At 46.9% G+C, this 27,139-nt stretch overlaps 1 long non-coding RNA gene across 1 annotated transcript in view; it reads left to right on the top strand.

Moving 5' to 3' along the window:
• The window catches only part of LOC142786673 (uncharacterized), a 188,620-nt gene that overhangs the window by 50,516 nt on the left and 110,965 nt on the right, over positions 1 to 27,139 (top strand). The window lies entirely within an intron of this gene.

Here is a 27,139-nt window from a genome sequence, read left to right on the forward strand (position 1 = left end):
GCATCTTTGCAAACCTTCGTGCACAAGCCAGCCCTCACAGCACCGCTATAGAAATCCGGTCGAACCACCCCCGAGCGAAGCATACGGCATGGACCTTGCCACCGACTATTCGTCATCTGACAGTAACTACAAAGCTGGCACTGCAGCTGTTCACCCCTTTAGGTGCAACATCAAAAATGCTCAAGGAAACCAAGCATTTCTACAGGCAGTGCCGTCAGTTGATCTTCCATCGGTGTACTACACTACGGATGTGTCCGCCACCATTCCAAAGGCATTGCAGCCTGCCATAACACCAGAACCACTGCCAGCGCCTGCTCCTGAGTCCCCTTCAGCCGCAGAACCTGTCGCAGCTGCGCTCTCAATGAAACCAATGTCTGCGTACGTGCCACGGCAAGTTCCCATTTCAACTTACTCCTTTGCATTTGCCCGCGAACCTCGAAGCCGACCACTGCCACCACCTCTCCGAGGTACAAAAAGACAAGAAGAAAAATTGGCAGATCCCACGTACAGTGGCAATCGATGATATGCGAAGCACGAAGGAAAAATGTTGATATGTCGCTTTAGAATCAGCACAACGCTACGAGGTGGAGGTACAAGACTTTTGTGTCATGATTATTATGTTCGGATGTGCCGTTTAACTTCGTAATCTATTCACGTCACGTGATACCAAATTTAGTATATGTGGAGCTAGCGAAATGGCCACGAGCACGCTATGAGCGTGATAGGTTGTCATATTCTTACATGACACGTGTGTTAGGATTATCATGTTTGCACCAGTCATGTATTTCATCTTCCATTGACGTCAAGTAACAACAAATTTGGTATATGTCGAGCTAGCAACATGGCCGCGAGCGCATCATGAAGGGCCGAATATACTTCAATCTAGCGTGGACGCGAGAGCACGCTGGGCAGCCCGACGCTACGTTAGAAAAACGCGAGCACTCTATAGTCTGCCGCAAGGCGCCACCAATATGGAATTAGAAGACGAGAATGAATGACGAAAGTACGATACTGGTGCAAACATGATAAACATGAGATGCGTGTCATGAACAACATGACTACATGCTACGCTCTTGAGGCACTCGCGGCCATTTCGCTAGCTTCACATGTACCAAACTCGGTATTACGCGACGCTAACGGACGACATAGGTAAATGACATATCCAAACATGATAATCACGACATGCGTGTCATGTAACAACATGACCACATGCCACACTTATTAGGCGCTAGCGGCCAGTTTGCTATCTTCACATATGCCGTACTTGGTATTACGTGACCCCGATAGATGACGAAGGTATATATGTGACTGGTGCAAACATAATAATCATGAGATGCGTGTCATGTGAAAACATGACAACGTGCCACAGTCAAGGTGGCTATACATTTTGACCTGACGCGGTGCGCGTGCTCGCCAGCGTTCATTTGGTCGCGTCACGCCAGCGTTGCCACGCCAGTCACCGGTCCTGCTACATACTCGCAGGCGCGCGCCGCGCTGCGTTGCGTTAACGCATGCGCGTTCCAGCGCGTCCGGCATCCCTCCGTCACGAAAAAAGGGAGACGCAGTGTTGTCTGGGTAACGCATTGAACCGAAATGCAGCATGTCGCATTTCGCGCCGGTTGCCGTCGGGCCACGCCGACGCGCGCTGTTCGTGCTTGGCGTCAGACTATAGAGTGCTCGCGTTTCGCTAACTTAGCGTCACTGTGCCCAGCATGCGCGCGCGTCAACGCTACATTGGAGTATATTGGGCCCTTCAGAATTCGCTCTTGGCTATTTTGCTAGCTCCATATATACCAATTTGGTGTTACGTGACGTCGATGGATGACGAAATATATGCCTGGTGCAAACTTGATAATACTAACGCTCATGTCATGTAAGAGCATGACAACCTACCACGCTCATTGCGTGCTTGCGGCCGTATCGTGAGCTACACATATACAAAATTTGGTATCACATGACGTTAATAGATGACGAAGGTAAATGCCACATCCAAACATGATAAACATGACACGGAAGTCATGCACGACACCATTTACCTCCGTCTTGTAAGGTTGTGGCGATTTTAAGGTGACCTATCAACATTTCTCATTCGTGCTTCACATAATATTGATTCTCACATCACGTGGGATCTGCCAATTTTTCTATTCGTACTTTTTCATGTGCGCCTGACTGTTTTCCTGTTGCCTTGCTGTCATGTTAGTGTTTTACTCTGTTCATTTCCTGTGTTTTTTTAATGCTTTATGTGTTGCCAGCACAGCCTAATCAAATAGGGCTTTGAATAAAAAATGGGGCCGGGTGTGAGCATACAGTCTCCAAAGCCATCCTGCCCGTCTTGCTTGGACAGACGCCCAATGGATGGCAGCACTTGTCCGGCATTTCTCCATTTCCGTGGCTTCGTCGACTAGCCAGCCGCAGTCAGAGCCACAAAGAGTCTTTGCTGTCATGAGCCGTGTGGACGTGTGTGTGTGTTTTTTTTTATTGATCTACCTTGCCCCTGAGTTGTTCTTCGCCCCAGCCCAGCCCTCACAACGGCACCATCGCCCGGGTGCGATGGTCATAGCGAAAAGCATGAATAATGATATAGTGCAAATGTCATAGCCATCTGCGTTGTTTCGATCGTAACCTATTGAACGAGATAGTATTCCTTTAATGCACTACACACATCCTAAGCTAAAAACGTTGATATTAAGGGTTTCTTTTGCTTTTCAGTGCGGTGAAACCCACTGGCGGACGCCCAAAACGCAGTTTTTTTGTTAATCGTCTCTAACGCCTCAACAAGCAAAAGCAGTACATTTCACTGCATGTATGTGTGGTAATTAAACATTGCTAATCACTCGCGGTGTGCCGATGCATGCCTGAAGACTATATGGGCATTTCACTCTCGCAAACAGCGGAAGAGTAGAAAGCTGTTGCACTCTCCCGTTTCATAGAGAGTGAAAATGGATTTCACTCTATCTGACTTTTTGTGAGAGTAGAAGAACAAGTAAAGTAACTTGCCCTTTTATATGCGAAGCATTTCTTAGCAAACTTCGGCGACAATGAGCGTATCTATCTATCTATCTATCTATCTACCTGTCTATCTATCTATCTATCTATCTATTTAATCTATCTGTCGATCTATCTGTCTTGCTGCCTACGACTTTTATCTCTCCTGGCCATTTCAATATGGGCATCTATACCAAATTAGTATGAAATAACATGACTGTATGAAGAACATGATTGATATGTCATTACATAATAATCATGACATGTATGTCATGAACGTCATTATATACGTTTCATGGTCGTGCAGCTATTGGGGTGGTTTTGTTCACGTGGCATGTTGCAAAACTGGTATGATAAGACATGAATGCAAGACAAGCGACAGAATATAACTTAAAATCGTGACATGCATGTCATGTAAGAACTTGACTACATGCCACGCTCATGGTGCGCTCGATGCCATGTCGCTAGCGTCCCATATACCAAATTGGGTATTACGGTACGTGAATTGTGACGAAAGTATGTGACTGGTGAAAACATGGTAATCAATAGATGCGTGTCATGTAACAACATGACTACATGCCATGCTCATAATGCACAGGCAGCCGTTTCACAAGCTTCACTTATACCAAATTTGGTATTACGGGACGTGAATAGATGACGAAGGTGTGGCACTTGTGCATACATGATAAACGTGAGATGCGTATCATGCAAAACATGACTACATGCTACACTCATGATGCGCTTGCGGCCGTTTCGATAGCTTCACATGTACTAACTGTTAGAAAGCGCACAACCGACGAGGTCATGAAAGCCGCCAAGCAACTCGCTGCTGCCCCCACTGTTACGAAGGCGCCACGCCAACACGGTCCCGAAGGCGCCACTGCTCCAAACTCCACCACCAAGGTCACCAGCTGTTTGGTAGCGTGTGTTACACAGCTCGCGACTGCTTCTGCACGGAGCTGATAGACGAGTGGACGAGACGACGGTGAGTTACAGCAAGGGTTACGTACAGCATAGAAATAGAGACCTTAAGAATTCGGCACTGGGACCGAAAGCTTAGGGACTCGAAGAGCCGAGATGTCTTCTCTCGCACGCATCCGTCGTTTTCCCTCGGACGCATAGGTCAACTGCTGGCGACGCGCCGCTTGGTTTTTTTATAGGCATCGGGTGGATCTTTGCGTGACCAATGTCCAAACAGAAGCGGCACTGGCCGTGATGTCAGAACCCCCCAACGAGGACCCGCTGCTGCGCGTGCTTGCACCCAAGGACAAGAGATGTTGCCATGCATTGCGTAAGACTCGCCAGATTGGAAGGCTCCGATTGCTTCGTCGGGCCCGCGGGGTGAGGTAGCTCGCTGTGCATTGCGTGGCAGACCAGCGCCGCCGCTTGATGACGTCGTTGAGTTAATCGCATCATGCGGGCTCGAGCGCTGGCCTTGACACAGATTGCCTTTGCAGTGGCATTGACGTTCAGTGTGGACTCCCAGGCGTAAGCACTCCCGCCGCCAGACAATGCGCCGGAAAGACGAGCTGTTTTCATGTGGCTCGGATGTCAGGCGTGCTCGTTCGCCAGGTCCCTCTAGGTTTGCCTCCGGGGCCATGGGGAGAATGAGGCTGTAGGTTCAGTTCGGTGAACACATCCCATTTTTCAGGACGGATCCCAGCTCGGCTGGCTTGTGGCAACAACCTGTCGGTTAGCTTCGCTCGTTTCTTCTGACGATTTCGGTCTCAGCACTTGTCGATGATTCTGCAACTTGTCAAGAACGCTTCGACAGCAGGCAACACACGACACAAGCAAGTGACCTTGGTTACGCGAGAGAACACCATACAAAGTATAGTACAACATATACCTAGCTACGTGTCTATCGGAATATCGTTCTCTCTACATCAAGAGGCACATGCGGGACATGAGACTTAAAATGAGAACACAAATTTTTAGACGTACAACAACGTTAAATAGAGAATGGCCCCTTGAGATTACTATGAACAAGAGCGCTCAGCTAAGGCCGTGATGAGGATAAAATTTTGCCCCGAATCGCCAGCGAGATACCGAAAGGTAGAAAAAGTACTAACTAAAACGCACGGCTCAATGCATCTGCAATGGCGTTTAGCTTCCCTTGTTTTGTATCGAACGTAAAAGTTGTGCTGTTAGAGTATCATGCTCCACCACAGTAACCAGACCACTTTTATGCGACGATACTTATGTGGTACCAAGAGCTGCTCATACTTGCTACGTTGCACATCTTTTTCTTGTTCTCAAGTTTTCGCTTTCCACTAGCGCTTTAATCGAGAGGTCCTCACGCTGCTCTAAAATGAGCGTTTCTCGATCAACCGTCGCCAGCCCACTCCAACTTTCCGCTTCAGGTGAGAGCATTGCACCCCTCTCACTCTGAATCAATGGCGCCATGTCGTTTCCTCTGCCTACAGCCGAGACTGCGCCAGTCGCTTTGGCGACGTGCCACTCGAGTGTCAGCTCAAATTACTCATGGTGAATTTCTTTATTCTTTAATCTTTATTAAAAAAAACCTTACAGGCCCCAGAACAGGGCATTGGGTAAAGGAGGGAGGAATCGGAATGGTACAGACAGGTAACGAACAGTTTACACGCAGGATCAGTGCAAGAACAACGAAAAAGTATATATATATATATATATATATATATATATATATGTATAAATGAGATCACATTTTAGGCTATACAGGGCGAGGTAAATTTGAGGGAATACAGCACTTGTTGATATGAACATGGCGACAGACGGATTCATTTTAAAATAAAAGACAAGGGGAATTTAAATCACCGTTACGCAATGCACTCAGAAATTCTTTTCCTGTCTTAGGTTTCGTCATTCGCCGCCAAGGTCACACAGATCAGCAGCTTTTTCACTTGGTGCTTCAGCACATTGAACGAGATCAGTCTCCTGCGGTAGCTTCCGCGCTTCCGATCGCGTGAGGGCCATGTACGCTAAGTTGGAGAAGAACCATTTACCCTGCTCTTTGAAAAGCTGCTCTGAGTTATTCAAAAAAAGATAAGAAAAACAATCGGCAAGTGCAGCATAAACAGCCGCTTTCTTGCGAAGCTTACTGTACGGGCATGCCGTCAATGACAACCGCAGTGATTTTTAAGCAAGCACTCTGCTCCTGGGCGATTTGCCTTATCCACGTGCATTCTCCTGTAAAGTCGTCCGGAGACACCAACGAAGGATAGACAACGTACATGGTTGCCAGTGAGTCTCGAAGTGCTCGACCCATTTTCCCTTTTACACTAACTTCTTGGAGATACGGCACTAACAACCGCATGTTCTTTTCCGATTATCGGATTGTTGCCAAAGCAAACTTTTGCTTACAGTTAATCGCGAAATGCTTTTTTTTACAGTTGTAGCAGATTAGCGGCTTCCCCGATTCAAACGGCCTTGTGGTATGAGTGCGTTGTTTAGGAACCTCACTCGATTTCTCCGCTTCCGTTTGTCCTTCCCCTACAATGTCCTTCGTAAGAGCCGGGTCCTTCCTGAAATTACGGTGCGGAGCGGGTTTCCGTTGATCAGGTTTCTTTGAAACGGCCTCTTTTTCACATACTTTTCAACGCACATACTTTTCAACGCGCATACTTTTCAATATGCAACTTTCGGCGAGTATAATACCCCTCAGCTAACTCTGCCGCCTTGTTTCGTTGTACTTCACCAAGTTGGTTCTGCAGCGAAAGATTGACATCCTCCTCGGTGCAGTGGTAGAATTGCTCAAATGAAATGCATTCTACCACTTTATCGCGATCGTCATAAGCACCTTCGCCCTTGAGCCATTAAATTAAATCGGCTTTAAGACTAATTGCGAAGTCAACGTATGACTCATTCCCCTTTTTAGCATACCGGTAGCTTTGCCTGAAAGCTTCGGGTGACAACTTATAACGTCTCAAGAGCACTTCATAACCTCGTCATAGCTCTCAAACGCTTCCCTCGACAAGCACGTTTTCGCGTCGGACACTTCGTCGGGAAGAAGAGCTAACAGGTTCTGCGCCCAAAGAGACCACTTCAAAGCATTTTGCTCACAGACGTGTTCAAACTAGATGAGATACTTCGACATGTCCTCACCGACTACGAACGGCGGCAGTTGGTCCCGAATTTGATAACCGGTGACCTGAACTGTCACAGAAGCTACGCTAGGTGCCTGTGACCACTGTAGGATTGCCCATTCTATTCGTTTCAATTCGATGCGCTCCTGTCTCTCCACCTCCTCACGCTCGCGACGTTCACGCCTTTCAGCTTCTTCTCGTTCGCAAACATCTCTCCTTTCAGCCTCCTCGCTGCGTGCTTTGATATCCGCCCAGGCCTCATCGACTTCCTCAGTCAACACTCCTTCATCCTTGATGATCTCAAAGAATGCTTGCTTTCGTTTCGCACGGCCAAAAGTAAGGCCTAGTTCCTCACAAACTTTGATCAGTTCCTTCACTTCAAGGTTCTCCATCGTTCTCACTAGCCTCTTCCTGTTTGCCCCTGGTAAGAATATACTTGCCGTACCCACTATGAGTCTACTAGCAAGACGCGCAAACACTTTTTATTACTGCCGTGTTTACACCCTCTGCATTACCTTTTGTTTCAAAGCGCTCAGAATTGGCTTGAAGCGATCAAAGCTCACTCACCAATGTTTCTCACAGATCTTCACTAAAATACTATAACCTGTGCTTAAGTAGTCTGGTGAACAGAAGGGAAAACATCAGGCACTCACCGCACCGATGTCACTGACGCCGGCAAATCCCGCAGCTGCCATTCACTCTTACGTAGTGCACCGTCGATGAGGTTACGAAGGGCACCACGAAACTCGCCGCTTACTAAGACACCGGCCACACCGACAGCGGAAGGGCTCGAAGCAACGAGAGGCTTCACTGACGCCTAGGTCAACTGCTGGCGAGCGCCGCTTGGCTTTTTTAGAGGCACCATGTGGATCTTTGTATCGCCAACGTCCGACCTGAAGCGGTGCTGGCCGTGATGTCAGAATCCTCCAACGGGGACCCGTCGCTGCACGTGGTTTCACCCAAGAACGAGAAGTGTTGCCACGCATTGCGTAAAATTCGCCAGACTAGAAGGCGCTAATTGCTTCATCGCGCTCGTGGGGTGAGGAAGCTAGCTGCGCGCTGCGTGACAGACCAGCTCCACCGCTTGGTGACGTCGTTGAGTTGATCGCGTCATGCAGACTCGATCGCTGGCATTGACACAGATCGCCTTTGCAGAGGCGTTGACGTTCGGTGTGGACTCCCAGGCGTAACAATACTCGGTATTACGCGACGCGAATGGACGACATAGGAAAATGACGCATCCAAACATGATAATCACGACCTGCGTGCCATATAACAACATGACTACTTGTCACACTCATGATGTGCTCGCGGCCGTTTCGCTGGCTTCACATATGCCAAATTTGGTATTACGTGACGTGAATAGATGACGAAGGTACGTGACAGGTGCAAACAGTATAACCAAGAGATGCCTATCATGTTCGAACATGACTACAAGCCACAGTCGAGGCGCGCGATACATTTCCACGTGAGGCATTGCGCGTGCTCGCCAGGGTTCACTTGGTCGCGTCACGCTGGCGTTGCAACGCCAGGTGGCGCTTTTATTATATACTCGCAGGCCGGGAGACACTAGGAGACATGCTAGGAGATATACTAGGAGACATGAACTAGGAGACATGAACTAGGAGGATTATACTAGGAGACATGAATGCGCACATAGAAGATATAGATGAGTATACCGAACCGACAGGCAAAGTGATAATGGATATGTGTGAAAGGCTTGATTTGATCATTTGCAACAGTACCGAGAAGTGTGAAGGGCAAATAACATGGGAGGTATACGAAGGCTGCAGTCAACGATAGATTATGCACTGATGTCACATAGGATGTATGATAAGCTCAGGGGAATGCACATAGATGTAGGTGGCTCCAGAAGTCTGGGTAGTGATCACAAACGTATCAAGCTAAGTTTTGGAAGAGCAGTGAAAGTGCCAAGAAGACAAGTTGAGCAACTACAGGAAAATTTTTATCCAGAAAGGCAAATTGAAATGGCCACTAAACAAATTGAGAAAGTAATCATGGAGGATAATAAGACAGTGTGGACATACATGAATCTAATTAGACTCTGAGCTAGAGCTTGCTAAGACGCGTGACCAGTCATCCCGGAAAAGAAGACACAAACCCAAAAGTTGGTGGGATGAGAAAGTCAAGAGAGCCATGGCAAAACGTCAGGAAGCCTCTAGGGAACGCAGAAATGCTAGGCAGCGGGGTGAACCGACATATGATGTTGAAAGAAAATGGGCAACCTTTCTAACCTATAGAAGGGATGCATCCCTTCTGATCAATGAAAAGATTAGAAGACAGGGAGTTCAGTGGCTTGCAGAAGTAAATAAAAACATAAAAAGGCAGCTGGAAAATTTTGGAGCCATCTAAACTCCCTAAGAAATGAGACAAGTCTAGAGCAGAGTTTTACAACTACAGCCCAAGGTGCTAGGCTAGAAGGGGACGAAGCTATGGAATATATAAAAACAAGAGTGACAGAAAAATTTCAACAAAGAAGTACTTTAGGCACCACAATAGACAAGGACTAGTTAAGTGGCGCAATGGCTCCATTTTCACAACGAGAGTGCGAAAGGGCTGAGAAAAGGGTTCCTAGTAGTATATCAACAAGTTCAGATGGCATTCCAATTATGCTCATAAAGACATTAGGTTCAAAGTATAAGTAGGCTTTGAGAGAGGCAGTGAGCAAAACAACAATCGATGGTGAAGTTCCCGATGGATGGAAATTTAGCAGGATGAGCATGATCTCTAAAAGAAAGGGGGGCAAAACTGACATAAACAACTACCGTCCTATAACAGTGACATCAGTGCTCCACAGGCAGGCGATGCAGATTATAAAGGATAGAGTACAGGCATGGATAGAGGATGAGGGGGTGCTAGGAGAACTGCAGAATGGGTTTCGGAAACACAGGAGGTTGGAAGACATTCTGTTCTCACTGACGCAGTGCATCGAAATAGCAGAAAAGGAACACATGCTCCTGCGGCTAGCGTTTTTGGATATCAAGGGAGCGCACGATAGCGTGGTTCAAGAGGAATTGTGGGGAATACTGGACACACTAGGCGTGGAAATGTAGTCACTAATCTTTTAAAGGGTATCTATAAAGGTAACAAGATAGTTATAAAGTGGGAAAAACAGGTATCCGAGCGCACAGAGATAAAACGGAGGCTTAGGCAGGGGTCTCCTCTGTCAACCTTGTTATTCATGATGTACCTACAAGGATTAGAGGCCAAATTAGAGGGAAGTGGACTGGGCTTCAACCTCTCTTTAGCCAAACAAGGAAAACTTATTGATCAGGCACTACCAGCATTAATTTACGCAGATGATATAGTGCTAATGGCCAACAACAAGGAAGATTTGCAGAGATTGATGGATATCTGTGGTAATGAGGAAGATAGGTTAGATTTTAGATTCTTTAAGAAAAATCAGCAGCCATAATTTTCAATGACAACGAAGGAGGTGGGCTTAAAATACAGGAGGTCACGCTAGAGATAACAGATAAATACAAATATCTGGGCGTATGGCTAAGCAATGAGACCGAGTACCTGAGGGAACACGAAATATACGTGACGACTAAAGGTAGCAGGAATGCAGCAGTGATGAAAAATAGGCCACTGTGGAAATACAATAGGTATGATGTTTTGAGAGGAATATGGAAAGGGGTCATGGTTCCTGGGCTGACGTTCGGCAATGCCGTCTTGTGCATGAGATTGGAAGTTCAAGCAACATTAGAAATTAAGCAACGTGGTATAGGTAGGCTTGCTTGAGGAGCTCACGAAATACACCAAATCAGGGAGTACAAGGTGATATGGGATGGACATCATTTAAGGGCAGGGAAGCTAGCAGCAATATAAAATTTGAGAAGCGATTGAAAGAAATGGGGAAGAAGCGTTGGGCTAGGAAGGTTTTCAGCTACTTGTACATGAAGAATGTAGATACAAAACGAAGGAAGCGAACCAGGAAATGGACTGGTAAATACGTAGAAAACAGCAGGTGGCCAAACCAAAGAGAACTATCGGTTAAGAAGAAAGTGAAGGAAACGGAGAGTGACATGTGGAGAATGGGCATGATTAAGAAGTCCGCACTAGAGATCTATAGAACTTTTAAGCAGAAAATTGCAACGAAAGGATCTACGATAATACTCGGGGTAGTTTTCTACTGTTTGAGGCCAGGACGGGAGTACTGCGAACCAAGGCATATTGTACCAAATACGAAGGGTAGACACATTAAGCAGTGCATGTGGAGAGGAAGAAGAAACTGCCGAACACTTGATAATGTTCTGTAAAGGGCTTCACCCTATAGTTCAGGATGATGGCGCAGAGTTTTTCAAAGCACTGGGGTTTAGGGACAGGGAGGGCAAAATAGACTTTAAGCGGGTAGTTTTGACTAGAAGAAGGTTATCTGATTGGTGGCTGTGATGGCTAAGCACGTTCGTCACTATGTTTGTTTAGAGCGGACGAGAAAGGATTAACACGAGCAATTTAGGCGAACAAAAGAAGCTTTACATTGTACACTAGAGAAGGAAGTGGCAGGGGAAAGTAAAACTATATATATTCAACCCTAAACGCCAAGCATCATGCAACATGCACGAAAGTCAGACTGCCATTAATCTGCGCAGAGTTCGTGGCTACGCTAACTCAGTGTCCAGCGCGTATAGTTCTCGGTTCGTAAGAAGAAGCCGCTGTCTCACAGTTTGCGTCCCCGTCGTCCCGACATGATGCGGTCGTCGACGTGCGCGAGGGCAAAGGTGGCACGGCTGGGACGGCTGACGGCACACGGATGCGCTACCGTGTGCAGCGCCGTTGAGTCGGACGTCGCGGCTAACCAAGTAGTCAGGGTCGCAACTCCTGAGGTCCAGGATCAGGCCACGGCTCACGAGGACCACACCCGGTAGGCCTCGCCCACGAACCTGCTCCCGGCCACTGCACCCAGGCAGGAGCCGTTCAGCAGGCCCCGTCCTTGGACCTTGTACAGGCCGACGGACTCGACCTAGAACAGACACACCGGAGCTCGACCTGGCCGATGTGCGACGCCCTGGTGACGCCGGCGCTTGATGGCATGGGTGCGACTACGGAGCAGTAAACCCGCATCAGAGACGCGATGTTCCATGCGTGTAAATGGCCAGCCCGTCCAGCTAACAGCTTGCGTCGAGACGCGATGCTCGGCGCAACCGCCACCATTAGCCAGGCCACGTACGTTGCTGTGCCGAACGTCTGACCACGAAGACGCCTCGCCTAGATCCGCGATGCCCTCGGCAAGGAAGAGAACAGCAGGCCAGGCCGCGCCCCGAGATGCAGTACTCGTGCCGGCAATGCCGCCGCAGCTGGTGGTTGGACGGCAGCAGCGTGGACAGCCGCGTTCCCTGGCCGGAACCTGGATCGCCTGCGTCCGACGCTTCGGCCCGCTGTCTTCCATCTCCCGCTGCTTCGGCTCGTCCCCAGCCACAATGCTTACCTGCACGTAACGGTCACACGTGGCCCAATTGTGGCACGCCACCTCTATGGGCCACCACAGGTCATCAGCTGATTGGCTGACTTCACGCGCACATTACACGCGCCTTGCCCCGCACTTCCGTCATCGTTTTTATCACTCATCACAATAGCCCCCCACACAAGAAAGTTGTTTCAGTCAAACAACTTTTCTGACAATACACAGTGATGAGGATTAAAAACAGGTGTCAATTGAGCCTTAGTCCATTCAGAAATGTCTCTATGCGAGCTATTTCACGCTCATGCTCCACCTGTGCTGCTAGACGTGCCTCCTCTCGATCTTTCGCTCTCTGGTCCCTCATTTCTTTTTCCTCAGCGCTCACCCATGCCAGCAAAGCCTCTTCACTCAGCCCTATCTCCTTCCCTAGCTCAACTAGCTTTCTCTTGTCGTCCATTCTCGTCTGCCACACACAAACAATGTGAGGCTCTCAGATGTAACGCGAGAGCTTAGTCCTGTCGTGCGGACGCCAGATATTGTGTTTGTTAAGGACGTTTGTCACTATGTTTGTTTATAGCGGACGAGAAAGAATTAACATGAGCAATTTAAGCGAACAAAAGAAGCTTTATATTGTACAGTAGATAAGGAAGTGGCAGGAGAAAATAAAACTATATATATCCAACCCTACACGACAAGCATCACGCAACATGCACGAGAGTCAGACCGCCATTATTCTGCGCAGAGTTCGCGGCTACGCTAACTCAGTGTCCAGCGCGTATAGTTCTCGGTTCGTAAGAAGAAACCGCTGTCTCACAGTTTGGGTCCCCGTCGTACCGACATGATGCGGTCGTCGACGCGCACGAAGGCAAAGGTGGCACGGCTGGAACGGCTGACGGCACACGGATGTGCTACCGGGTGCTGCGCCGTTGAGTCGGACGTCGCGGCTAACCCAGCAGTCAGGGTCGTAACTCCTGAGGTCCAGGATCAGGCCACGGCTCACGTCGACCACACCCGGTAGGCCTCGCCCACGAACCTGCTCCCGGCCACTGCACCCAGGTAGGAGCCGTTCAGCAGGCCCCGTCCTTGGACCGTGTACAGGCCGACGGACTCGACCTCGAACAGACACACCGGAGCTCGACCTGGCCGATATGCGACGCCCTGGTGACGCCGGCGCTTGATGGCATGGGTGCGACTACGGAGCAGTCAACCCGCATCGGAGACGCGATGTTCCATGCGTTTAAATGGCCAGCCCGTCCAGCTAACAGCTTGTGTCGAGACGCGATGCTCGGCGCAACCGCCACCATTAGCCAGGTCACGTACGTCGCTGTGCCGAACGTCTGACCATGGAGACGCCTCGCCTAGATCCGCGATGCCCTCGGCAAGGAAGAGAACAGCAGGCCAGGCCGCGCCCCGAGATGCAGTACTCGTGCCGGCAATGCCGCCGCAGCTGGTGGTTGGACGGCAGTAGCGTGGACAGCCGCGTTCCCTGGCCGGAACCTGGATCGCCTGCGTCCGACGCTTCGGCCCGCTGTCTTCCGGCTCCCGCTGCTTCGGCTCGTCCCCAGCCACAAAGCTTACCGCCACGTAACGGTCACACGTGGCCCAATCATGGCACACCACCTCTATGGGCCACCACAGGTCGTTGTTGTTGTTGTTGTTGTTGTTGTTGTTGTTGTTGTTTCCCTGTGCAAATGGCTCGTACCCAAAGAAGGGGATTGGCCGATTATAATGTGAATTTGCCCTAAACTTTCAGCAATGCGTCATTCCCACAAATTTTTTGTAACTTAATTTTGATTTGAAATACCGATATCAAGTTTGCAGAAAAAAAAGAAGAAATATAGTGAGAGGTAATTTAGCAAGAAAATTGTTTAGTCGCGGAGATGTATTTTTGAACGGCGAATGAAACATCCCTGTGGCTGAAACCCAGTGTAGAGGCTCCAAATGAAAGAAGATCAGATTGCGATAGTTGCAAGCCCAGTCTTTGAAGAGGTGGTGCTAGTATGCTTTGCCTGAATAAATCGAAACGGTGACAATATAATAAAAAACGACTGATCGTTTCCTCTTGATTACAGTAAATGCACATAGGGGAATTCAGTATGCCTGATCTATGCAAGTCAAAATTGAGGGAGGTAACGCGGCAACGAAATTTCGTGATGACAACTTCCATCATCCTTGAATTAGTCAGTTCTTTGCGCCAGGCAAATAACAAGTGTTTGTACTTTGGAGAAGCCGTCAGTGCAGGGTCAGATAAATATTGCCTGATTTTAAGTGTGCGAAATCGCGCCACCGTAATGTATACTGTATGAGAGAAAATAGGAATAGTTGGTGTCGAAAGAATGCATTCGCAAGAGAATCAGCTGTTTCGTTTAACAACAAACCTTTGTGCCCTGGTGTCCAGATTAAATGAATACTTCGGAGATGACAGGGAATCAATGATTTAAAAAGTTTCACTATAGGTGAGTGACCAGATGCAGACAGAGAAGAGCACACTGATAATGAATCAGTTATGACTGCTACGACTGGAATGGCAATATTTAGCTTTCGAAAAGCTAACATTATTGCCATGAACTCAGCCAGAAAGCCAGGAATAAAATTCGGTAAGCGAAGTGAAAATGACCACAGGTCATCAGCTGATTGGCTGACCACACGCGCAGATTACACGCGCCTTCCCCCGCACTTCCGTCGTTGTCGTTTTCATCACTCATCACAGTGGCTAAGGTCAAGGCAGAAGTGAAAATAAACTCTTCACTGCAGAATACGAATCCTTAAACTCACTTTTTAAAGAAAAAAATAATAAATCTAGTTTTTGGTTCATTAAATATAACGGCTTGGTGGCGCTAGCCACCGCCCAATCTAAAGGGTACAGCCATATCCATCCATCCATCCGCAGGCGTGGGCCACGCTTTGTCGCTTTGACGCGTGCGCGTTTTAGCACGTCCGGTGTCCCTCAGTCATGACAAGAAGAAAACGCAGGGTTGTCTGGGTAACGAATGTCACGCCAGTTGCCGTCGGGCCGCACTGACGGACGGCGGTTGCGCCGGTCGTGCTTGGCGCCAGACTTTAAAGTGCTAGCGTTTTGCTAACGTACCAACGCTGTGCCCAGCGATCGCGCACCTGAATGCTATATTGGAGTATATGATGCGTGCGCGGCCGTTTTGCTACCTCCACATATACCGAATTTGGTGTTACGTGGTGTCAAATGATGACAAAATATATGACTGGTGGAAACATGATAATCGTGACATGTGTGTTATGTAAGAATGTGACAACATATCTCGCTGATAGCGTTCTTGCGGCCGTTTCGCTTGCTCTGCATATACTAAATTTGGTATCACGTGACGTAAATTGATGACGAAGGGAAACGACACAAGCAAACATGATAATCATGACACGGAAGTTATGCACGGCATCATCTACCTCCACCTCGTAATGTCGTGCTGATTTTAAAGTGACATATACACGTTTCTTATTCGTGCTTCGCATTTAGTTGATTCCCATTGTACATCGGATCTGCCAGTTTTTATCTCTCCAGGCCCTTTTGATAACGGTATCGATATCAAAATTATTATGACATAACCTGACTATATGACATGCATAATTGAGTAGTCATAACATGAAAATCATAACATGAGATGATTGTTATAATTTACATTTCATGGTCTTGCTGCTCTTGCGGTGGTTTGCTTCACATGAGATGTTGCACACCTCGTATGGTATGACATGACTGCATGGAGAACACAAGCGACAGACCCTCACTTGAAAATTATCACATGCGCGTCATGTAACAACGTGACACGATGCCACATTCATAATGACCTCGCTGTCGTTTTGCTAGATTCGCAAATAACAACTTAACAACGTGAATGGATGACACGGCAAATAACAACGTGAATAGATGATGAAGGTATGTAACTGATGCAAACATGATAATCATGAGATGCGTGTCATGTAACAACATCACTGCATTGTTACGCTCATGATGCGCTCACGGCCGTTTGGCTTGCTTCACGTGTACCAACTTCGGTATTACGTGACGCGAAAGGACGACAGAGGTAAAGGGCACGTCTAAACTTGATAATCAAGACCTGCGTGTCCTATAACAACAGAACTAGATGCCGCATTCATGAAGTGCTCGCGGCCTTTTCGCCAGCTTCACGTTTGCCAAATTCGGTATTGAGTCACGTGAATGAATGACGAAGGTATGGGACTAGTGCAACCAAGATGAGATGCGTGTCATATAAGAACTTGACTACATGCCACAGTCGGGGCGCCAATATACTTCGACATGACCCTGCGTGCAAGCACGCTGGCGTTCATTTCGTTGCGCCATGCCAGCGATGCCACGCGAGGTGCCGTTATGCCTGCCATATACTCGAAGCATGCGCTACGCAGCGTTGCTTTTATGCATGCGCGTTTAAGTGCGCCCGGCGTCCTTCCCTCACGAAGACAGGCACACTGAGTACTGCCTTGGTAGCGTCATCTGCGCAAAATGCAGCATGTCGCATTTCACAGCGGTTGCTGCCGGGCCACGCCGACGAACGCTGTCGCGCCGGTCGCGCCTGGCGTGAGACTATAGAGTGCTCACGTCGTGCTAGCGTAGCATCGCTGCGCCCAGCGTGCGCGCGCGTCAACGTTACGTCGGAGTATATTGGGTCCTTCATGATGCACTCGCCGCCGTTTCGCTAGCTTCACATATACCAAAGTTGGTATTAAGGAACGTGAATGGGCGGCAAAGGTATGTGACTGGTGCAGACAAGATAATCAGACACGCGTGTCACGTGAGAACATGACAACATACCACACTCATTATGCGCTCGCGGACGGTTAACTGCCTCCACTATACCGAAGTTGGTATCAGGTGACGTGAATAGACGACGATGGTAAATGATGCATCTAAACATGATAGTCATGATGTGCGTCTCATGTAAAGCGTGACTACATGCTACGCTTATAGCGTAGCGTGCTCTCGGCTGTTTCACTAGTTTCACATATATCAAATTTGTAATTACGGGACGTGAATGAAAAATGAATGTGAATGACTGGCCTAAACATGATAATGATAATATGCTTGTGATGCAAAGCATGACGACATGCTATGCTCATACCCCACTCGCGGCCGTATTACTAGCTCAGCATATACCAAATTTGGTATCAGGTGACGTGAATACCCTATTTAAAAACGTCCACCATAAGAATGGTAGATTCCACCATCCACCATTTTGTGGATTATGGTGCTGGAAACGTTGGTGGCACTTGGTGTATTGTGGCGTATAGTGAAGCGTATGGTGGATGGCGCGCTCCTGCCGGAAACGCTGGAGCGCGAAGCAGCGTCAGAATCACCGTGACGAGCTGCCACTCCAAAATCAATAAGAATAATTGTATAAAAACGATGTAGCAAGCGCCCATATAAAAAAAGGTGCAACAGCGTGGATTTGAACCTGCCATCTTCCAGTTTCCTATTGAGCATACTAACAACTCGGCCATGCCAACAGATGGACTCTTCGCTGTTAAAGAAGTAGTGCACTCACAAGCTGAATGTTTAACATCAGTTCTGTTTCTCACTTATTTAAGACTGACGGGATCTGCACCTGCTACCAAAATTTGCACAATTGATAAACAAGAATAACTGCTGCCTGTAACAATTGTCACTGTGATAATGGCAACAGCGCAATGTTTTCGTTACAATTTACTGCCGCAAGAAAACAAAACAACTCAGTGGACTGAGGAGCTGGTAGAGTTTAATGGCGGTTTCTGCCAAGTTTAATATCCATTCCTCGCTCCTTCCAAAGGGGAATATCTGTTAAGCTTTATGACGATTCTATGCTCATTCGATAGATAGGCCCACAGAATTGATTGTGACGTTTTTCGCAGTACGCACAGCGCAGTGGTGCCAGCACACCGCTGTTGCTTTGTCGTTAGGAATACCTACATAACGGCTTGACCAAAACGAATGAAGTGCGCCCGAAACACTATGCTATCATACTGGTTCAGCTAGCATACAAATTGACGAGTCTGTATTCTTGCATAAGAGCCATTGAAGTGCCGCCGAGTGCGACCGGTGGCTCTCGCTAAGGGGAGGAGTACATTCGGTGGAAGTGCTGCAAGCGCGTAGCATAGATGTTTGCCGCTTTCTGCATGGACACCGTAAACAATAAAAAAGGCTTCCTTTAGAATAAATGATGCAAGAGCTGTGTCGTATTGTCAGTTTTACTCATCAAATTACTGTATTCTGTATTCTAGCAGTGCCGATATCACTTGTACGGGCTTCGATGGTAGGACTAAGTTTTGGTAGAAATTATGGTGCAAGAACAGAGCGGTGAAACTCAAATTCGCTGGGGCTCGTCTCGACGCATGTCGGAAGTGCAAGTTTATATTTATTCGCGTGCAATTTGTTAACCTAAAAGTACGGCTCAAGCAATAGTGTGTGCAAGAGTTGCCAGAGTTGCGTTCCTAGCGTGGCGACATCAAGTGACCACTGTGTTCTGCTCTAACATTAAAAGAGGAAATTGCGAACTGGTCCTCAATTATTTCTCGACAACTACGCACCAAGGTAAAACGTTCATAGTCACTGTTCACAGTGACGCCTCTAGTCTTCTACACATCAAAACAAGGAAACACATCTTGCAGTAATAAGGGCTGCAGCGTGAGCACGAATGTGCTAGAAGAAACAGACAAAGTCGAGGTACGGAAGGCAAAAGAGGACAACACGAGCGCTCCTCTTTTGCCTTCCGTACCTCGGCTTTGTCTGTTTCTTCTAGCACATTCGTGCTCGCGCTGCAGCCCTTATTACTATGAATTCAAACCAACTAGCCCAAATCGCCATTCTTCTTCAATACATCTTGCAGCTTGCGCGTACGTCATTACATGGTGTAAGATGTGTTTCTTTGTTTTGATGTTTAGAAGACTAGAGGCGTCACTGTAAACAGTGACATAAGCAACAGCAGGGACATCAACAAGTCAGCAGCAAGCTCGACAAGAGTCTCAGGAGAGACCTCAAGAGAAAAGTAACCACGTGGTTAACATGCGAGAAAGCACTAGCACATCGCATCCAGTAAGTGTAACGCAACCAGAAAACTCCTCTGTATCGATAGCTCATCTTGTCATACCAATGTTATTCTCGGCTTTATAAGCCATACTATCCACAATCCCACAGGCTAACAACCTTCTTGAGGTCAAAGCCATCTTGTAGATGGAACAGGTAGTGTTACAATTAGACACAACAGTCACTGCGCAGGCAAAACATGATCAATTGTTATCGAAATGTTGTGATCTTCCAATGGAATGCGAATAGTATTCGCCCTAAGTGTGCAGACTTCCGAAAATTTGTGGCTCAGAGCTCCTTTCCAGTGTTATGTATTACAGAGGCCGGGGTAGACACCACTTTTCGGTTATCCAACTACGTTGTGTATATGTCCTCTAGATCTACAGGACCGAGCAGAGTGGTGATATGTGTGAGAAAAGATCTGCCATCAGTACAGCTGAATGCTACATCATCGGATTATCCAGAATATGTAGCATGTAAAGTTAGATTTGGTCGAGTAAATATAACAGTATTCAGCGTTTATCTCCAGCCTTCCACAAATATCTCGCGTTCTGCATTGACAGCACTTTTTCGGACGTACACAAAAGCTGTGATATATTACGGAGATTTCAATGCTCACAATGTCATGTGGGGAAGTGCGTACTGCGATCGTCACGGAAAGGACCTACAAAAAGCAATTGAGGATAGTTCATTATGGTTGTTAAATGACGGTTCAGTGATGTTCCTACGGGGTTACAATTACTCGAGTCGCCTAGACCTCATGCTCTGCTCACATGATATTGCATCTGGGGCGTCATGGCGAACAGACATTAAAAAAAGGGGTAGTGATCATTTACCTATCATAATACAGCATCCAAAACTACGCTTCACTAAATATAGGCCCTCAGCGAAGATAACTAACTGGCAAGCATTTCGTTATCATATATCACATCAAGTAGATACTGTTACTGACACTGACAGCTTAGTCTCCCTCATAGAAAACAAATTACATCGGTGTTCCAAGTTCGTGTAAATTCTTGAAGGTTACGCTGGAGTAGACGCTGAATACGAAAGACTTAGGGCCATTCACCGCGGAGCTGAAAGAAAATACAGACGCACAGGTCTACTTGAAGATTACCGCGACTGTCAAAGAACGCATGACCGCATGAGACGACAACTGGATAGACTAGGCAAAAAGCGCTGGCGGGAATTCTGCACTTTGCTAACGCCATTTACACCCGAGTCAAAATTATCGCATGTTCTACCTCTTTAAGTGGGACAGTAACACATCAACAAACATTTAGAGCATTAGCTTTAGTGAAGAATCTACCGGAAACAATCGTTGCGGATGAATTTTGTCAGCATAATACACGACTTTGTGCCGCCGGGCACACACCTGAATACCTTAGGTCTGTTGGGGATATTAAAGCATTGGTTACTTTTTCTCCCAATAGACATCATGATGACCTAGATCATCCGTTTTCACTGCAAGAAATAAATGATGCTCTTGCAGTGCGCCGACAGAGGACAGCAGCTAGTCATGATGGGATAACATATGCAGCAATAAACAAACCTGGGTCCTGTGGCCGCATATACTTTGTTGAAGATATTTAATGATGCATAGACAACAGAGTTCCTTACACCCTCCTGGAAAGTTGCAAAAGTGGTCCCAATTCTCCAACCCGGAAAAATGCCTTTATTCATAGATTCTTTCCGTCCTTTCAGCCTGACTATCTGTCTTTGTAAACTTATGGAAAAGATGATGGACGCTAGACTTCAGTGGTGGGTGGAATGTATGAACGTGCTACCAGAAAATATGGCCGCTGCACCATGGCCGCTGCACCATGGATGCTATTCTAGACATTGTAACTTATGTAGATCATGAGAGGAGCTGTGGAAGAATCGTCGTTGCAGTATTTTTATATATAAAGCGATCATTTGACACAACGAGCCACGCTCATGTACTACACGGTTTAATTCAGTTGGGAATAGTAGGCAGGACACTAAGATAGATTGCAGAATTCTTGAGAGACAGGAAAATCTTCATTGACCAGCCGACGGTAAAAGTAAAGAGCATGAAGTCAGTCGAGGAGCCCCAGAGGGTTACGTACTAAGCCCATTTTTATTTATTTGCGTTATGGCTGAAATATCCCATATCTTACCTACTAGTTTGAAATATTCCATATATGCAGACGATCTTTGAATTTGGGCATCAGACACGAGCATTTAAGCAGCTCAGCAAAAACTTCTAGATGGGCAGACAATAATCAATGTTTTTTTAAGAGCAGAGGCATGATTCGTTCCCATGAGAAAACATCTGTACTTCCGTTCACAAGGAAATGCCTTAAGAAATTCAAAATTCAGATAGACTCTCAGCGCTTACAACTTGTGCGGCAGCACGAATTTTTAGGGGTTATTTTAGACAGACGTCTGTCCTGGGCACCACAGATAAAATCAATAGAGGACAAAGTCAACTCCCTAATCTATATGTTACGTCGACTGACTGGAGTGAAATGAGGAAGTTCATGTTCTTCTTTATTGCGTGTACATTCAGCAATAATTCGTCAAAAATAGCTTACTTTGCCCCAGTTTTACATGGGATATCACGTAACTTAGAAAAGAGGATTCAAAGATTGTTGGCCAGAAGCCTTCGTATATGTCTTGGTGTAACGCGAGCGTCTGCCAATGCTTTAGTAAATGCGGAGTCTCGTCAACAGACTTTCCATGCTATGAGATTTACGGAAACTTGCCGGCAATATCGTCGGTTCGCTACTCAACACGCTAATCATCCCCTATACCAAGCTATTCAGGAGTGATCATGTGTTATTATAAATGCGAAGCAATTCTTAGCGAACGTTGGCACTTTGAGTGTATGTATTTATCAATTTAGTTGCTAACATTTGGGTGCTGTCGTGGTAACCCCCTTAACATGGTGTGAACAAAAATTATGGTTTGACGAATATGATGCACTGGTAGAGACATAATTACACTCAAGTGTCAATTACAATTAAAATCAAACTACCAGTCAGGGGCTGGATAACAAACGGCACACAGGCGGCATGCTCCTGTGTGCTAAAATTATGTCTATAGGGAGCCCAGCAATTAAATACACCCGCGGAATCCGCACGGCACGGAGGTCACGCACACAGCCGGTAAGAGCAAGCGCAAGAAGAAAAAAAAGAAAAAAAAAGGAGAGAGCCGCCGTCTCCGTTAAGCCACCCTGGCGCCACAGCCTCGTCCGTGAATTTCGGTGAGCTTAACAGCTGCAGTTCACGGGAAAGCACTAAAACGACGCACACACACACGTTAATCGTTCTTGCGGAACGGTGCACCATGAACCGAAGTCGGAGCCGAAAGCGCTCTCCGTGGTTTTCTCGAATGCATGAAGCCCTATAAACTATTCGCTGATCAAATGCATGTACATGGCACAAAAACAGTTCAAGGTTCCGAAGACGGTTTGTAAAAATCCATTGGTAGATATATCGCTCTCGCAAAAAGACTCACCGTCATGCGGTGGCGCTGTGGTGCAATTATAATAAAGAAAAAAAAAAGCGCTGTGTGCAATTGGTAAGACATCTGCTTCACGTGCATGCGGTCACGAGTTCGATTCCAGGGCTGTGCTATGCATGTTAATCTCGCAAATATAGGTGATTGTGAAACTAATGGTTTTCTAACTACCTGTAGTCGTAATATTCGCCACATTTTCAGCGAGAAACCACACAGAAAAGCGTAAATACACTTTTTCCGCCACCGCATCAGGGCTGAGCCGCCTACGGAAAGTCACGCCGAACCGCAGTTCGTATCTTTCGAGAAAAAATTTGACCTGAAATCCCGGCTATTCTGAAGGCCACTTCAAATTGGGCCGGTTTCTCTGGAACACGGCTATGGAAATAATTTGACTTGATTTCCTGCCTGCGGGCGTGTAGTGTAGCGAGGATTTGACTAAGAGTGTAGTGTCACAATCCCGTCGTGTACTTCGTCAAACACTTTCCGCTAGACGGTGGCACACACCCACAGGCGAGTATGTGCCTCTGGTATGCGTGTATGCGCCACTTGTTATTGGACGCTTAGCATCTACACCGGAAGGACGAGAACACACATGGGCAGTTTTACCATACGAGCGCTGATAAATACACGAAATCAGTAGCATTGACCGAACGAATGCATAGAGTAAATGTCAGGGTCTCAGCTGGAATCGAACCCAACCATTCTGCGGGCAATGAAGCATTTCACGACAAAGCTACACCAGGTCTCAGAACTATACTTTTCAAGTAGATGCTAATCTTCGTGAAATATCAGTAGTGATGGCAGTGCTTCCTACCCAATTGTATAAACAATACATATGTACTCCTTTGATACAGCCGTCACATCGGGTCAATATCAATTGTGGTTAGTTGCCATGCGCTGAAGTTGATTTATGTAGCGGTATCCAGGTCACGGTGTAAGATAAAAACACTTTAGGTGGGGACACTTCTAGGGTTTCCTATGGGATGCGATCGACCAAGTAAAGTAACAGAGACGTGCGGCCGTCAGACCACTGCTGGAAGCAGCTGGCACCTACGAGCGAGCCATCGCAACCTAAAAAAAAGAAGGAAACTTTCGGGTACCGTTGCAATAGGGACGTGTGAGGCTGATCGCAACGCCGGCGTTCCGAAAGCGTTGCGCTTTTCACTCACAAAAAAAAATCTCATTCTGCCGCTTCAGTCACTAGAGAGTTTTAGTACTGCGGAATGGTGCTACGTACGCATCACGAAACGCCTTGCCACTAATCGGCTTTTAGTACGCCGTATTACCCGCGTACGTAACGAGCGAGAAACGTGTTGCGCCATCTGGTAGGTCAAAATAGAAGCACGTGTTGTTGACAGCCAATGTGAGCCAGTCCAAGTGTTATAGCCAGATTATGGCCATATTTTAAGCCACAGAGCTGGTTGGTGCTTGCGTTCGATGCCGCCATTTTGCAAAACGGAGTCTCGCGCTGTCGCGAACTTGTTCGAGAGCGGCGCGATCACCTCATACGTACGCACGCACGCATCTCATGCGTGCGTACGTAGCGGCTGCGTAGGTAATGCGACACGTGCGCGTTGCAGTCTGCGCATGCGCACTACGCAGAACGTGGCGTCCTTACGTACGCAACGCCGCCACGTACGCAGCGTACGCAGTACTAAAACTCCCTATTATCGTGTCTTTGACGCGTTTCATGAATAAGTGGTGTTTCATCATTCCCGTTCGCGTAATGAACTTGTGATGTGGTGAGCAGCCATGAATGAAACATTCTGAAAGAAGAATTCCCCACAGTGAGTGAATATGGGAAGAAAGTGTTTCATTAGTAGCTGCTGGTCAGTTTATCCTACGCACCAAGAAAAACTAATATTATCCAATGTTCCTTGTGATACCGGACGCCACAAAGCATGGACTCAAGGTGGTTTGCGAAAAGGACTGTCCGCTCAGCGCAAAGGATACTGTCTGCAGCAGACACTTCACAAATGAGATGAATCGTCATGGATATGAATAATTTGCGCTGCATGACCATTTGTTTTATGTTTTTGCAACACGATGATACGTGCAATGAATCGTGTTCTTTTTTCTGTTACACATGTAGTGCGCTTTTTTTACTGCATTGTGTTGTGCATTCACTGCCTTTTGTGAGCATGCTTCAAGAGCCAATCCTAAAAATGTCCGCTGATAGTTCAATGCCAAAAAAACTACTGTAAGCCTCTTTCCGTGCACGGTAAGAAGGTATGTTAAAATCAACAAAAATATATGTGTGGGGGTCCTCCGTAAACTTGTATCCGAGCGGGGCATCACACGGTCGTGAACTTTTCGCCGCATAGTTATCATTAGAGCCACGTAAGTAGAATTTGTCACAACACTGGACGGTATCTATGTATTGCACGCCAAAAAATTGGCCAAGGTATCTAAATGTTCGCTTTTCTTTTTACGATCTGTCATGTGGTCTTATTCAAGTTCCGCTTTGCTCGTTATCAAAGGAATGCGCGTCCCCCCAACGCTGACCGCGTGCTTCACAGATCCAGCTTGCCGATACGAGTGCGCCACCTAATATCAGCGAAAGCATGAAAACTAGCGCATTTAAATAAATAACCACTCCATACAAATATTCGGAAAGCATCTCAGTTACGTGCGTACTTGTTACGGCCCAAGGAGTATTTTGTTCACAGTAGGTGTGAGAACTGCTTCAAATATCGACATGCGTTTCATAGAGAGGCATGCAGATTGTGCCCTCCACGTGACTCAAGGCGCCATCAAGGTTGCAGACAACAGTAATCAATTTTCACTCTTTGGCAAGAACAGCGCTCTTGTGCCATTTAATAAAAATTTCCTGCGAAGGACCGGTTGTTATAGCAACGCCCCTTTCTATCTTAAAGTTGCGTCTACCCACCGATACACACTAAACCAATTCTGACCCTTAAGGGTGTAAATGAGCTTGTCGCCAGACGAACACCCTTTGCTCCCTATTGGGTGTTCAAAAAAGGGTGCTGAGAAAGGGTGCAGAGCTCAGCACCCTTAAGGAAAGGGTGCAGAGCAAAAATTTTGAAGGGTGTAATGAGTGCACCCTTTAAAAAAAGGTGCTGTGATGTCATAACACCCTTTCAAATGGGTGCTGGAAGGGTGCTCCACATCGACGTACCAGTGGGCCAAATCTAGGACTGACGCTGGAGATGGCTAAAAATGCAGATTGCTGTATACTCTGTAGACCATGGTGAGTGACAGCCCACATACAGTTTGTTAGTACTTGAACACATGTACTAAGTCGTCCATTCCACCCTGAACACGTGCACCATGCACGCGGCCGGCCCTCCACAGAGTGCCTTCCGCAGGCGCTTATGAAACTAGCACTGAAACACAGTGACAGCTCTAGGTGGGGCTTTTGCATCGTCTTTTAAAACACAGCGTCTCTGCAGTGAAGCTACTGGTAAGTTGGCTCCAGTGTTTTGCTTTCTCTATGTGTAGGCAAATAGAGAATCCGGCACTGTTATCGAGAAGTGCTGCAATTGTGCCTTGTATACCCTGTCCAGGTGCTGTTCCTCATGTTTTCGCTTTTGGCTGCTCTGGATAGAACAAGCTGCACTTCTAAAGAATAGTGTCAAATTTTAGATAAGCTGGTACTGTTGCAAGAGCAAAGTTAGCTTCACCACAAAGGAAGTGTGATTTGTCGAAGCCGTTGTTCTCCAGCAGTCAACAAAATGGAGGCCCACTTACAGCTGTCTGTACGTTTGTGTACTAGTTACCAAAGTGCCCTCGAGAAGCGCTCGGCAGAGTGCCGGATGCATGGCGCAATGTTCAACGTGAAAGTAGACAATATGTAAATATATACCTTAAAGCAAGCTATATTGAATAAATATGTGTGTTTTAATAATCATGAAATGGATCCCAGAGTGCGTATATGGCCTGTGCTACCCATTTATGGTCCAGAATGAATGTAATCTATTCAAGGCCCCTTGCTGCACACATGCATGCACAATTTATGGATGCTTGGTCATCATACAGACATGCATGCCTGCAAATGAAAAATTCACAAGTTTCGAATACTGGTGAATATTTCAAATGCCATATACTCACTTTGAAAGACACACAGATAATATGCACTAAATACAGAACCTTATCACATTGCGCTCTTTTAAATTA

Source organism: Rhipicephalus microplus, unplaced genomic scaffold (genome assembly GCF_043290135.1).
Source record: "Rhipicephalus microplus isolate Deutch F79 unplaced genomic scaffold, USDA_Rmic scaffold_28, whole genome shotgun sequence".
NCBI classification, from domain to species: domain Eukaryota; kingdom Metazoa; phylum Arthropoda; class Arachnida; order Ixodida; family Ixodidae; genus Rhipicephalus; species Rhipicephalus microplus.